Source organism: Ammospiza caudacuta, chromosome 10 (genome assembly GCF_027887145.1).
Source record: "Ammospiza caudacuta isolate bAmmCau1 chromosome 10, bAmmCau1.pri, whole genome shotgun sequence".
NCBI classification, from domain to species: Eukaryota; Metazoa; Chordata; class Aves; order Passeriformes; family Passerellidae; genus Ammospiza; species Ammospiza caudacuta.
The window spans coordinates 14,365,942-14,380,033 of NC_080602.1; the positions used below are offsets into that span (position 1 = coordinate 14,365,942).

The window sequence follows — 14,092 nt, forward strand, 5'->3', positions numbered from 1 at the left end:
CTTACTAACCTTCACAAAGTCAACTCAAAGTCAGACCCCAGTAACTGTGCCATCAAGTACTGTAACGAACAATATCCAACCTCTGGACCAGCAAAGTCTACTTAATTTTATCCCCTAAAATATTCTTTTGGGGCCTTCAAGGTTTGCTTCCTGATGCCTAAGTCAATTCAGCTCATTATGCAATTATCCTGTAACAGAAACATCAGGACACTTATAGGACAGCTCTGGCATGCCTCTGTAGTGCCAGGCTGCCATTCACCTCAGACTGAACAACACTGCACTCCTAGGGAGAGACTGCTGAAGTGTCTGCCTCACCTCTTCCAACAGAGCCCAGCACACAACAGCTACAGAGGAGCCCTTCAGGACAGGATCCATGGCTGGAACAGACATGCACAGAGCATGTGCAGATGGATGCACCTCCTGTTAACAGCTGAGAGCAATGCTGCAGAGCCCCCCCACCCCCCAGCACAGGGGAGCTGGGCTGCACAGAGCCCCACCCAGCACAGGGGAGCTGGGCTGCACAGAGCCCCACCCAGCACAGGGGAGCTGGGCTGCACAGAGCCCCCACCCAGCACAGGGGAGCTGGGCTGCACAGAGCCCCCACCCAGCACAGGGGAGCTGGGCTGCACAGAAACCCCACCCAGCACAGGGGAGCTGGGCTGCACAGAGCCCCCAGAGCACAGGGGAGCTGGGCTGCACAGAAACCCCACCCAGCACAGGGGAGCTGGGCTGCACAGAGCCCCCAGAGCACAGGGGAGCTGGGCTGCACAGAAACCCCACCCAGCACAGGGGAGCTGGGCTGCACAGAGCCCCCACCCAGCACAGGGGAGCTGGGCTGCACAGAGCCCCCAGAGCACAGGGGAGCTGGGCTGCACAGAGCCCCCAGAGCACAGGGGAGCTGGGCTGCAGTACACTGAGTCAGTCCAAGGCCATAAAGGCTCCAAGGAAATCCCAGCCTGAATCAAGCATCACCATACACACACTCAACTGGACAAGGAATCTGCCTGCCTTTGCAGGATGGATTTGACAAAAATCTATTTGATATTGCAAGTGTATTTGACAAAAATGGTGCTCACAAGCACATTTTTCAGTCTAGACATTTCTTTGCTATGTCCTAGGCTTAAATCAGTTAGCTACATTAACACTATGTAAATCATGGGTTTAAGATAGAAGCATTATGATTTGGCAATCAGGAATGTTTTGGCTTCAGTGAACTCCAAGACAAATATAACAGCATTGAACTTCAGACTAAAAAGTTGCAGCTTTATAAAGTGATGACAAAATGCAATTTTTTATTGGAACTTAAGATCTTAACTAGAAATTGTGCTTCCCAAGACAGCTAGGAAAGTTCTGAGATACACAGCCATCAAAAATTATTTTAAAAATTGTTTCTTAGTCCCCCTGGCATTTTTGACCTTTGAGGTATGTGTAATTCTTCTTGATGTAGTGTCATTTTGCAAACACTTCTCAATAAAGCTTTGAGGAGCAAAGTTAAACATGATCTTTGCCACAGCAGCTAGTAAGAGCCTTTCAAGTGAGACTTGTGAATTTAACCATTAGGACAGCTTTATGCTGCTCTTCAGGAAACCTATGAGAAGTAGGGGATTTTACAGGTACTAAACTGAGCAGATCTGCCAGTTTCAGGGGAAAGGACACTGCAGCAGACTTCTCCACTCTGCACCCAGCAGAGACAAAAGTAAACATTTTACCTAACAGCAGTCAAATATTAGGACTAAACTGTATTGGGGAAAAAAAAAATGACAGAAGCAAATAGCCCTTCCTGGCCTCTTGCTCCTAAAGCCATGAACCAGCCTTCTCAGATTTCACTTGGTGAACACTCAGTAAGGAAGACATCATTTTAATTTAGGGCAATTCTTTTTCCAAATAACATAAACTACATAAAACAACAAAATAATCATGTTTTATCACCAGATCTCTAGTGGTTTGGCTGTCTGCATGTCAGTAAGGGTGAAAAGAGATTTATAAACATGCATATTGAGTAACATTGTATGGGATACATGTACAAGGTAAGGATAGGATAATTACACAAAATTGTAGTCTCCTAAGTTTTGCCAGTGTAGCTGCTTTCAAAGTTTACAGAGCTCTTGTAAGAAACACAAGATGTATCCTCAGCTGAAGTCTTTAACTAGTGAACTTCCTTCAAGGTTAAGTACAGATTGGTGGGGATTCTTGGTGGCTCAGGCCTAGCAGGGAATCCTAATGGGGCAGAAGGAAATGAAGAAAAGAAAATGTTTCTTTCACCAACCCAAACCTTTTCTTACAACTCACTTAAAGGAGACTGCACATCAGGAAAGCCATGAGGAACTCTTCATACAATATCTGCCTATGGCAATTCCATCTCTCTGTACTATCCCCATTGTTTACCTGTGAATTAAATCATCCTGTTCCCCATCCCATCATCACTCCCCCCTCAATTTTTTCCTATTTATTCAACTGCTTGACATGCAAGCTGCTATAATCCATCAGCCATAGAGGAGGGCACTATAACTTCCATCTTCTCAAAGGAATGTCCTCACCATTAGAGGAAATAGAAACAAATGAAAGATTGTACATCTTGGAAAAAGAAGGCAGCAACAGCTGTCAGCTAAATGTTACTGCAACACAGCCACCTCCAGTGAAAATCAACTGCTGTAACTGATCTGGTTATGTAGGTCAACAAAGTTACTAATTCAAATATAAACTGGAATCACAGTCCTGTTAAGATACACTCTTAATACACTTTTACAAAAGCCATTGCTTCATTAAAGACATATTTCTGAAAGGTCAGAGTGTTCTCATCCATATTTTGAAAGGACATGCAAAATATGCATGAGTGCTGTGAGCTGCTCACCCTCAAGCTCCCAATACCAGACACAATCTCATCTGTAGCTGCCAGGGCTTCAGCCATCAACAAAAACCACCAGATTTTTAAATATGCAAGATTTCAAGAGCTTTTAAAACAGGGAGCTTGGTGCCTTCTACTCTATTATTTAATTAAAGTGAACCATAAAATGTTCCTACAGCCTTTCCCACCTTATGAACTCCATAGGTGATTCTATACTGTGGATGAGTGCACAGACAGGTGACCAGATGTTCACTCTATCAAATTAACCAAGATAATTTCTTTCCCTGTCAATCCTTGCACATCGGCAAGGATTATCCTGTCTAACAGGGTTTGCTTTTGATCCCTCCCTGCCTGCCCCAAGACAGTCCCTTACCCAAAAAAAACGTAAGTGCAAAACCACTTAAATTGCTTAGTTCTGACAGCAAGAACTATGGATATGTGAACAACAAGAAGATGTAATTTCCAATTTTAAGACTGGCAAAGCATTTTATCTATTTAAATATTAGTTGTCCTGGAAAAGCTTTCTACTAAGTATCCAGCATTAATATACCTTTGGAATTTTCTACAAGTTACAACAAAGACAAGGAAAGACCTTATACTGAAAACAGCTTTCCTTTCATAGTTTCTAATACAGATACCATGACAAACCCAGATCTACATAATGAGCAGTCAAATATTATCTTTTTGTTCAAACCTTTTATTTCTGAAATAACTGCGCTAACCCAAATTCTTCTAATTACAGCAAACTCTTACCTCCTGCATTATGTCCTCTTCTGGAGAAGTACTTGGCTATCAGGAATTAAGGGTCTCATTTAATCAGCTAAAGCAACCAGGCCTTGCTTATGATTTAATAAAATCATTTCAAGCCATGGGAGAGCTCATTCAAACAACATGAAAATTCCATGAATGCATGCTCAGCCCTAATCACAAAAACACTTAATAAAGTACATACCCTTAGCACCTGCCCATTGCAACAGTGATAAGCCCACGTACCTCTGATGATCCTGGCCTACATTTCTGAATGAACGGTACTTCCTTGTTCATCAGGCAAAAACCACCCGAAAACGGTGATTTTTTTTAAAACACGGGTTAAGAGAACACTAACTTCGCAAACAAAACAAATGACGTCATAACAAACGCTATTACGCACAGAAATAGAAACTCATTTCCCTAAGGGGAAAATTTGTGACAGAACCCCAGAGAGTGCTGCGGCTGCCCGCAGTGAAGACACGGCTTTGTGCGTCAACGAGGCGCTGAATAAAAAAGGAAAAATACATTTCTGCGTGAAGTTCCCACCCGCCGCACAGCCCCGCGGCTCAGCGCTGCCGTCAGGGCTCGGGGCGGGGGAGCCCCGGCCGGGCCCGGCCCCACCCGCGAGGTCCCCGCCGCCCCCCGTACCTGAGACAGCGAGGCCGCGGGGGAAGGGGCGGGTGCCGCCGGCGCCCTGCGCAGGGCCGAGGGGTAGAAGCGGCCCCGGTGGGCGCCGCAGTGACCCCGCGGCGCTTCCCGGCGCGGCTCGAGAGGCCGCAGCGTCCTGGCTGTGCCGGTGCGGCAGCTGCCCCCGGTCCGGTCCCGGTGCAGCCGCTGCGCCGGGCGGGCCCCGCTCTGTTGTGGCGCAGCCCCCGCCGCTCCCTGCCCAGCGCAGCGCGACACTCGGCGCTGCTTTACAGCCGCCCGCAAAGCGCAGCCGCGCCGGCGCGCGCCCCGCCTCCCGCCGCGCCCCCTGCCGGGCGGCGGCGCCACAACGCGGGCTGAGGAGGGGACGGGCCGGGGACAGGGCGGGCTCCTGAGGGCAGCGGGCTGCCCGGGATAGGCTCCTGAGGGCAGCGGGCTGCCCGGGATGGGCTCCTCAGGCACCGGGCTGCCCGGGATGGGCTGACCGACGGGCGACACGGCCCTGGCTGCCTTCGCTGCTGCTGCATGTACACGGTTGTGTGTGTATACGTAAAGCGGTGGTGTCAGAGCATGGAACGGGTTCTGCTCGGTGGTGCCGGGGAATGGGACACAAGGCAATGGGCAGAAACATGCAAAGAAAGTTCCACCCGACCTGGGAAAGAACTTCTTCACTGTGCAGCGAGCAAGCGCTGGATCCGGCTGCCCTGGTACCCCGCAGCTGGACGCAGCCCTGTGCCGTGGCCTCTGGGATGACCCGGCTTGAGCAGGGAGGTTAGACCAGCGGGGGACCCCCTGTGCTCCCCTCCAACCTGACCCTTTCTGTGATGTCCCCTCTAGGACTTGTCTAAAAGCCATTCCTTCTCTGCCCAGCACGGTCTCTGCCCTTGACTTGGCAGTATCTGTCTCACAGCTGCCTGTCCTGCAGCCAGTGACAGGTGCAGCTGTGAGGTCATGCCAACAAATCCCAACTCTCCATCCCAGCTCCTTAGCAATAGGAATTTATTTGCCTTTACTGCACAGTGCAGTCAGTGACTCGGGCTGAGGCGAGCCTTCCCCCTCTCCATTAGTGATGTGCACACAAAGGGTGAGGAGCCCGTCCCGTACAGTGGCCGTGTGTGACAGGACAGCACAGCTTTGGTAAAGTTCTCATACAGCAGCAAACCTCAGTGTTTGCTGACTTTGCAACTGCCAGAGGCCAGGATATCTCTGCCAGAGATGACCTTTCATCAATGTCAGGTACACATTGCAGCTCCAGACTGAAACACTGCATAGACAAGGGTCCTATACTGTCAGTGACCAACAGCTACATGAACCCGAGGCTTTGGAGCAGAAGGGTACAGTCTGGTGTACAAATAGTTAAAGATCTTACTCAGAATGCACTGCACCAGAGAGTCATCAGCACACAGCAGTTCCTAGTGTTTTGGAGGAGCTAAACAACCTGCATGCACCATTACAAAAGAAATGGTCACTGGGGAAAAATGCATGTTGACACTATTAATTGCATGAGTTTCTGAACAGAATTTCCTTATAGCAAAAGTGGATAAAACAACATGGAAATTAGACTCATAAGTGTACAAAATGCAAAAAGTGCTATAGCACATAAATGATATGGAAATAAAAACTTTTGCAGCTTAATGTGTGAAATGAGAACACAGGAAGAAGCGAGACCCACATAGAATGAAGGTGGAAAAAAGGATCACAGGTTATTTCATGTGGTTCCATGAGCAAAGCAACAATTAATTTCAGTTTGCAATAAAGACAATACCACAGGTTTTCCAGCACTAACTGTCCACCTTTCTCTACATATTTCTTGTGATGTTGGGTATTTTTTTTAAGTCATGTCACGTCCAGCTAATTTCAGTAAACAAAGACACCGAGCCACAGATGAAATAACCAATGAAACTGGGGAGAATGTGAAGACAGCAACAGACAGTGGGAGGAAGGTCACATCATTCCATAGAGGTCACTAGAGGTTTGACTGTGTAAGCAATTTTAATATTTTCCATTAAGCACTAGACCTAAAGTTGGAATACTTTACTAAAAATCAGTTGGGGAAAAACAATCAACACAATATATGGGAAGAAGTGAATCACCCTGAGGACTAATAGAAGCAAAGGGAAAAAACATCAAATACAAAGAATGTGCACTTGAATGTTAATGACCAAAAGTTTTGGGTATTTGTCAGGTAAAAGGCAGCTGGATGCCAACTTCAATTACCAATGTAATTAAGTAAATGACCATCAGTCAACAACATTTTGTAGACATGAAAAAGCAAATATGTCTGTATAATAATTTAGTCTAAGTAATTCTCAGAGAGAGAAGTTTCAGTGCTATTGCAAAAATTATTCCTAATAAGTCTTGCAACTACTTTATGCAGCTTTTTTAAAATATGTATCCAAGGAAGATGAACTCTAATCTTAGTGGGAGACTCAAGAAAATACAGTATAGATAATATGAGAGGAAGCTAATAAAAATTTGGCTGGATTATTTTAAGAAATGAGACAGAGGAGCACTGTGAATAAGCTGATCAGAGACTAATACCAATTAAAAAAACACACTGAGTTACGTATTTACCTATTTGTGTAATAATTGGTTTGAACTCTTGTGTCAAAGGTGACAGAAAGGTTGTTCTTGGTAGAGAAAATGTAGAGTCACTCTCTGCTCACCAACTGACATATAAAAGATCATTTCAAAACCAAAACAGGTGGCTAAAGTTTTCAGTTCACAAGTTAAAAAGTAAAGCAGTCCTGATTTTCTCCCAGTGAGAAGTCACAGCAGCCAAATTATCTGTAAATGTTCTGTGTATAATTCTGTAGACCTTTCTGTAACATAAGGCAGAATTTCTAGGATCTTTATTGGCTAAGATTTCCTAACATCTATTTCAATATGGACCACCAGTTGATAAGAATCTAGTAATTTGCAGGCCAGTCACCCTTAAACAAACTCTTGATAAAAATTAGTTTGTCCATTATTGACTGGTTATGAATGTAACTTTAAAAGAAAGGTGATGTAGAAAATACTTCAGTGCCCAGAATTATTCACTATTTTTGAAAATCCAACCTTCTATCCATGCCTTTCATGGAAGTTTTTTCTGCCATTATCTTAGTGTCTTGCAGAGACAGACAGTTGTCTTGAAAATAGATTATTGATTCCTTGGAATAAGCCAAAACATTTTCCTTCTCACACTTCTTAGGTACAGAAAACCAAAATATTAATGGAATAATTCTAAATCACTAATGCAAATTTCAGAATGGCTTTCAGTCTATGGTGTCATCAGTTCACACTGAACTCTTCAACTTCTTCTAACTACAGCTGAACAAAACCATTTATATGCACACCCCAGGGCCTGGCAGAACTAAAAGACATGGAGAAGAAACTATTTTATCCCAGATCAAAACCTGCCAGCCAGCAGGAGATTACACTTTACATTTTTGGCAAAAAGACAAAAAAAAAGTAACCCCCTTATCCTGAGGTACCTGCAGCAGATTACTTTGTTTTGGACACAGCTCTGTGCAGGGCTGCTGGAGCAGTTTGCTGGCCCAAAATGAAAGCAAGGCACAGCTTTTTCCAGGGCTGAGCAGCAGCTTCTGGAACAGCCCCATGGGCACGGGGCCAAGGGCTGAGCTGCACTCACACAGAGGGCTGGCTCTGCTCTGGGCCCTGCTGGCTGAAACCTGGCAGTGACCAGGACAGGATGGAAGGTGCTCACCTCCAAAACTCTGCCACAGCCAGGAGTGTGGCTCTGTCCCTCACAGCCAGGAGTGTGGCTCTGTCCCTCACAGCCAGCAGTGTGGCTCTGTCCCTCACAGCCAGGGGTGTGGCTCTGTCGCTCACAGCCAGCAGTGTGGCTCTGTCCCTCACAGCCAGCAGTGTGGCTCTGTCCCTTACAGCCAGGAGTGTGGCTCTGTCTCTCACAGCCAGCAGTGTGGCTCTGTCTCTCACAGCCAGCAGTGTGGCTCTGTCCCTCACAGCCAGGGGTGTGGCTCTGTCCCTTACAGCCAGGAGTGTGGCTCTGTCGCTCACAGCCAGCAGTGTGGCTCTGTCCCTCACAGCCAGCAGTGTGGCTCTGTCCCTTACAGCCAGGAGTGTGGCTCTGTCCCTCACAGCCAGGAGTGTGGCTCTGTCCCTCACAGCCAGCAGTGTGGCTCTGCCACTCACAGCCAGGAGCGTGGCTCTGCCACTCACAGCCAGGAATGTGGCTCTGTCCCTCACAGCCAGCAGTGTGGCTCTGTCCCTTACAGCCAGGAGTGTGGCTCTGTCCCTCACAGCCAGGAGTGTGGCTCTGTCCCTCACAGCCAGGAATGTGGCTCTGTCCCTCACAGCCAGCAGTGTGGCTCTGTCCCTTACAGCCAGGAGTGTGGCTCTGTCCCTCACAGCCAGGAGTGTGGCTCTGTCCCTCACAGCCAGGAGTGTGGCTCTGTCCCTCACAGCCAGCAGCGTGGCTCTGTCCCTCACAGCCAGGAGAGTGGCTCTGTCCCTTACAGCCAGGAGAGTGGCTCTGTCACTGCTGGGGGAGCTGTCCCTTACCCAGGGTATTCATCGGGCCATCCTTGGCATTTACATCAGATTTACTTCTGTAGACTTAACATGGACCACACTCAAGCATATATTTAAATATTTGCACAAGTTAAGGCAACTTACAATTATTAGTAATATTAATAAAAGGTAAAGCCCCTTGTCATATGTTGTGAGGATGACACAGAAAACTAGATAATACAGAAATATTTCTGTGTTAGATCACAAAAACTTTGGGATTGGTACTTGGATGATAAATAGTCACAGCTGCAGTTAGCCCAGATGAAGATCTTAACAATGAAAACTGGAGAAATAGGGAAAAGATAAAAAATCCTGAAATATTTATATTATGAAAAATTGCTACTAGGAAACAAGAAGAGAATGATCATTTGCAGAATCAAAAATAAAACGATGGTTGTCTGTGCTATACATTATCTGATGGAAATTTTCAAATGCAATTAATCAAAGAGTTTTCAAAAGCTCTGGAAAATAACATGCACCACTCAGGTAATTTATATTTGTAAGACATATGGAAAAACAAAACACCCTGCATTACATATATGATATATACATAGTAAATACATATATAATGTTGATCTAGAAATGACCCAGCAGTCACTGAGTTGATTTCATGTTGTACAGCCTGATAAGGCTCTGTAAGGTTGGACACAGCACTTTCACAACTCATGACTTCTGAAATGATGCAAATCCCTGCTAAGGTCCCACAGTATCTTTCTGAGATTATCTGATAGCTTAAGTATTTAAGTTGCCATATAATTAAGAAGGTGTGGTGCATATAATTACTTGGAAATAGCTAGTTTGTTGACAGTATTTTTAATAGTTCTTTTTCTTATTCAAAGACAAATATGTCACCAAGCTCTTAGTAGAAAGATCACAAGATATTCTTATTTACTCTTTCAGTGCTTGTACAATAATGGGGCCAAACACATTTTTGTGTTTTAATGATGCATCAGTGGCTATTTTTAGAGCAATTAGGTTTAAAACAAACAAAAGCATCCTGCATTTAATGGTCTGACTTTGCACTAAGAAATTCAATAGCCATTTCCTAGCCTGTATGTATGGTTTCAGTGGTAAAATGTAAGATATCTGTGTTTATTTACAACTGGATTTATGTTATTTTCCTTCTGTTCTCCAGAATAATTATAATGAGAGCAATTGAGAGATCAGAAATTCATTTTTACAACCTCCTCTGACGGCTCATCATGCAGTACATTTATAATACATCAAAAAGAAAACTATACATTCAGAGTGGAAAAAGCTACTTTTTTATAGCAGTGATACATATTAAATTATCAGTGATTTTTATCTCAAAGTGTATCTATTGTCAGGCATTCACTGAAATCTCCAAATAGTTACTCTTGCTCTGTCTGCAGTCCAGAGAAATAGTGCAGTTTAAAATTGTAGCAACCAGTCAGTGTAACATGAGAACTAGGACAAGACTCAGTGTCTTTCAAAGGAAAAAGGATCCTTCCTGCTATTTCAGTTAGTCCAGTACCAGCCTAGCCTGACTTTTAAAAAGGATTAGACTGAAAAAGGAACTGAGTCACTGCATCATATATTCCTGTAATAACTAGCTTTCATGTAGTCAGCCCCAAAAATCCAAAAATCTGTACTAGAAACTTGGATTTTGGAAGCAAACAAAGAAAAGTTTTAGAGTTGTTGTTAACTAAAGTTAAGAGTAAAGACACAGACTGCAAAAGTCAGTTTTGAAAGAAGCAATATGTTAAGCAGAGAAGTACACAGATCTTTGCCATAAAAAAGAGAAATATGTTTCAAGTGAGACAGGGTTATATTTCAATGAGACAGGGTTCTGTTTAACTGTATAGATTGTATTTGGAGGTGACCTTCCAGCACCACAAACCCCTCCCCTTTTCCTGAACCAACATCTCTTTTTTTCAGAAAGGGATATGGACAAATGGGTGGCTGTGTGAAGAGAAGGAAACTGGGACAGCCTGTTGATTCTAGCTGAATGCTCTAGCCAGGCTTCCTTACAGAAAAGAGGAAAGAACCACTTCTCTATGTTTAAAAACACCAAATACCCCTTTATTTTTACAGAGCCCAAACACACTAAAACTGCAGTTTTAATTAAAACTGCAGTTTTAATTAATTTAAAATTTAAAATTTAAATGGTTCCATCCTCATCAAACCATTAAAGAGATGAGAATGTTGGTGTTTGCTCCTGCACTGTGCTTCAGTGTCAGGCAGGGAATGGACTGGGCTCAGAAGCTGGGACTGGGATAATCTACACAGAAAAACCCCACCAGGAACAAAGCCCAGGGGAAAATGTGACAAATCCAAGGATATTCACAGCTTCCAGCTGTCTCACATACAAAGTAGACAAAAACCAATTTACAGGAGCACAGGTCTGTACTTGTTTAAATACTAATATATGGGCCAGACATTTCTCCTCTTTGGAAGTCTAGTACCATTTCCTAATCAAACCTTTCCACAAATTTCAGAACCTAATGGTAGAAAATAACACTTATTTTGAAAACTGGCAGATGTTTCAAGAGACTAGTAAAGGAATGAGTGTTTTTCTTTAAAAAAACATAACAATCAAACAAACAGGAAAGTAAAATCCAGTCAACTTGATTAAAATTCCCAGAATGAATTCAAAAAATATTTGTCGATACCTGAAAACTAACAAAATGATAAATACCAACCAATATGATTTGTTCATAACAGTCTATCAAATCAACCTAGTTTTCTATGTCTGGTTCTACAAATAAATAAATACATAAATAAATTGAAGATCTTCACTTCAGCAAGGCTCTTCTGTTTCATTGACATTTTCACAAGAAAGATATGGAGATTTGATCTGGAGAGAAAATCCACCAATTTGATGCAAAACTGGTTGTACTTTGAGGATCACTATTAACAGTTTATATCAAAATGGATAAATACTAAATTTCCATCAAACAAAATTCCCTGTACACTTCTATATTGTAATCTCTTTGCAAAAGGCTTAGAGACCACACTTACAAACCTGGGGCTGCCCCCTGGCTGGGAGGTGCTGCAAAGAGGAGAAGCAAGAGTAGAGTTTGAAATCATTGCAACAGGGGGATGATGATTCTACAAACACTCAGCAAAGAAATCAGCTGCACAGAGGAGAGTAATTGTTGTCATAAACTTGCAGAAAAGAAACCAGTGGGCAGAGTGGACCACAAGCAGAACACAGCAAGTTCATGAGGTTGGAAAAGGCATGCACTCTGCTGAGATGCACAATCAGAAGAATTGCCACCAAGGTAACTTTGGGAAGTTGTGAAAAGTAAAAGAAATAATCTGTGCTTTTAATAAAAATCAACCCAAAAGAGAAAGACTGAAGAAAAATATGGTAACAGTCTCAATTTGTGCATAAAAGTGCTGCAAAAAGAGAACATTGTCCATATTCACTTGGAATAAATCAGCTGAACTGCAGCAAAAGGTATTTAATCCAGACATTGGAAAAAGGAGAGTTAAGGACTAGACTAGAGTGCCTGAGGAATGAGTGGAATCTGTGTTTAGCGCTTTAAGAACAGGTTATGCAAACATCCTTTAAAGTTGTTTTTATAATAGTTTATTGTGCCTTCTGGCAGGAGGATGACTGGGAATCCAGGTAAGGTCACTTTTGGCTCTCTTGGTTGCTTTTTATTTGGGGAGGGGACGTGTTAAGTGTAAAGCTTTAACAGCTCCATGACCTCAACCAACAAGCACTGAGGTTTAGGTATGTCAAGAAATCCCTAAAAACCAGTGCAGGTGCTGTATTTGTTATCCCTCTCATCTTCCTTCCAGAAATGAGACACACTGAGCTTGCCTTCACTAATTCTGGAACCCTCAGTGGGTTTTGGGTGTATTTGTACAAGTTTACCACAGCAAACCTGACAGACCTGATTAAAATTTTGCTGCAGTGCTGAATTCAAGGTTAGGTGAAAATAAAATAGGTCTTTTTCCATACAGCCATAAAAATGTTTCTGTAGTCTATAGTTAAGCTAGCATTCATTATGAACCTCAAAGTCAATCCTGTTATATTTGATGCTAATAAAAATGTCACAAAAGACAGCATAATCAAAAATATACAGTCTTATTTAAGATTGTTCTTTTTATAAAAACCTTGGTATCAACGGCAACAGCAGCATAACATAGCTAAGACATGCATGCAATTACCAGTCAAAACTGTGCTTTAAGGCTTCTGTGCATGTCTACTTTTAAATACATAGATTTTACCCTTTGTCAACTGATAACTACTTAATGAAAGTATTACTTCAGGTAATTTTGAAATGCACTTCCAAGTGCGGTTTTAAAAAAATAAAGAGAATAGTAACAAATCTTTTAGGATTCAGAACTTAATTTGCAATAAAGATTTGTTAAATAAAACAAGCATTCATTTTTTCATTTTTGTCTATATGTAATTTCTGAAGAGACAGAATAAGAGGACTGTTGTGACTTCAATTTATAGGTACTTAAATTCTGCCTCATTTGAAGATTTAGTAGGAGTTTAACATCTGTTGTTGACAAAATAACTTTAAGCATTTCCTACAGCAAATGAATGAAAGGGAACTAAGAGGTAACATCTTCCATTACCTGGGACAAGTACAGCCTAATAAATCATAAAAAGAGATACTTTGGTAAAAATTTATAACATTGGTATTGTACTTCTGGAATACTTCCAATAACAAACCGTTGCACAAACAGATCAATTGTTCATTTCCTAAAGTGCGACACACCAGTGGCACGCAGGAATCACATTTGTAGTTAGGCTGGGAAAGATTTCTGAGATCATGGAGTCCAGCCTGGGCTGAAATCAATGTCAGCAGGACTAAAGCACCCAGTGCCACGTCCAGCCCTTCCCTAAACACCTTCAAGGACAGTGACTCCACCACTCCCCGGGCAGCCCGTGTCCAATCACCTTTTCCGTGAAAAATTCTTCCTAATGTCAAACCTAAACCTCCCCTGCCGCAGCTTGAGACCGCGTCCTCCCGTCCTGTCGCTGTTCCCTGGGAGAAGGGAGCGACCCCCGCCCGGCTGCACCCTCCTGGCAGGGAGTTGTAGAGCGGTAAGGTCACCCCTGAGCCTTCTCTGCTCCAGGCTGAGCCCCCAGCTCCCTCAGCCGCTCCTCACAGCACAGGCGCTGCAGACGGCGCCCAGCCCCGGGGCTGTGCCCGCACACGGCGGGGCCGGGACGCGGCAGCCCCCGCTCCCCTCACGGGCAGGGCGGGCCCCGGGCGGGGCGGGCGCTCCGGGCCAGGTGCGCCGTTCCGCGCCTGCGCAGAGGCGCGCGCCGGCCGCGCTCCATCCGGGCACCGCGCTCATTGTGCGCGCGGCCGCCGCGCTCGCCCG

At 44.0% G+C, this 14,092-nt stretch overlaps 1 protein-coding gene across 1 annotated transcript in view; it reads right to left on the reverse strand.

Moving 5' to 3' along the window:
- The window catches only part of RNF111 (ring finger protein 111), a 42,639-nt gene extending 38,163 nt beyond the window's left edge, over positions 1-4,476 (reverse strand). Inside the window, exon 1 of the mRNA XM_058811331.1 lies at positions 4,244-4,476. The gene's annotated coding sequence lies outside the window, so the exon portion shown is untranslated. The remainder of the gene's footprint in view (positions 1-4,243) is intronic.
- Positions 4,477-14,092: the final 9,616 nt, after the last annotated feature.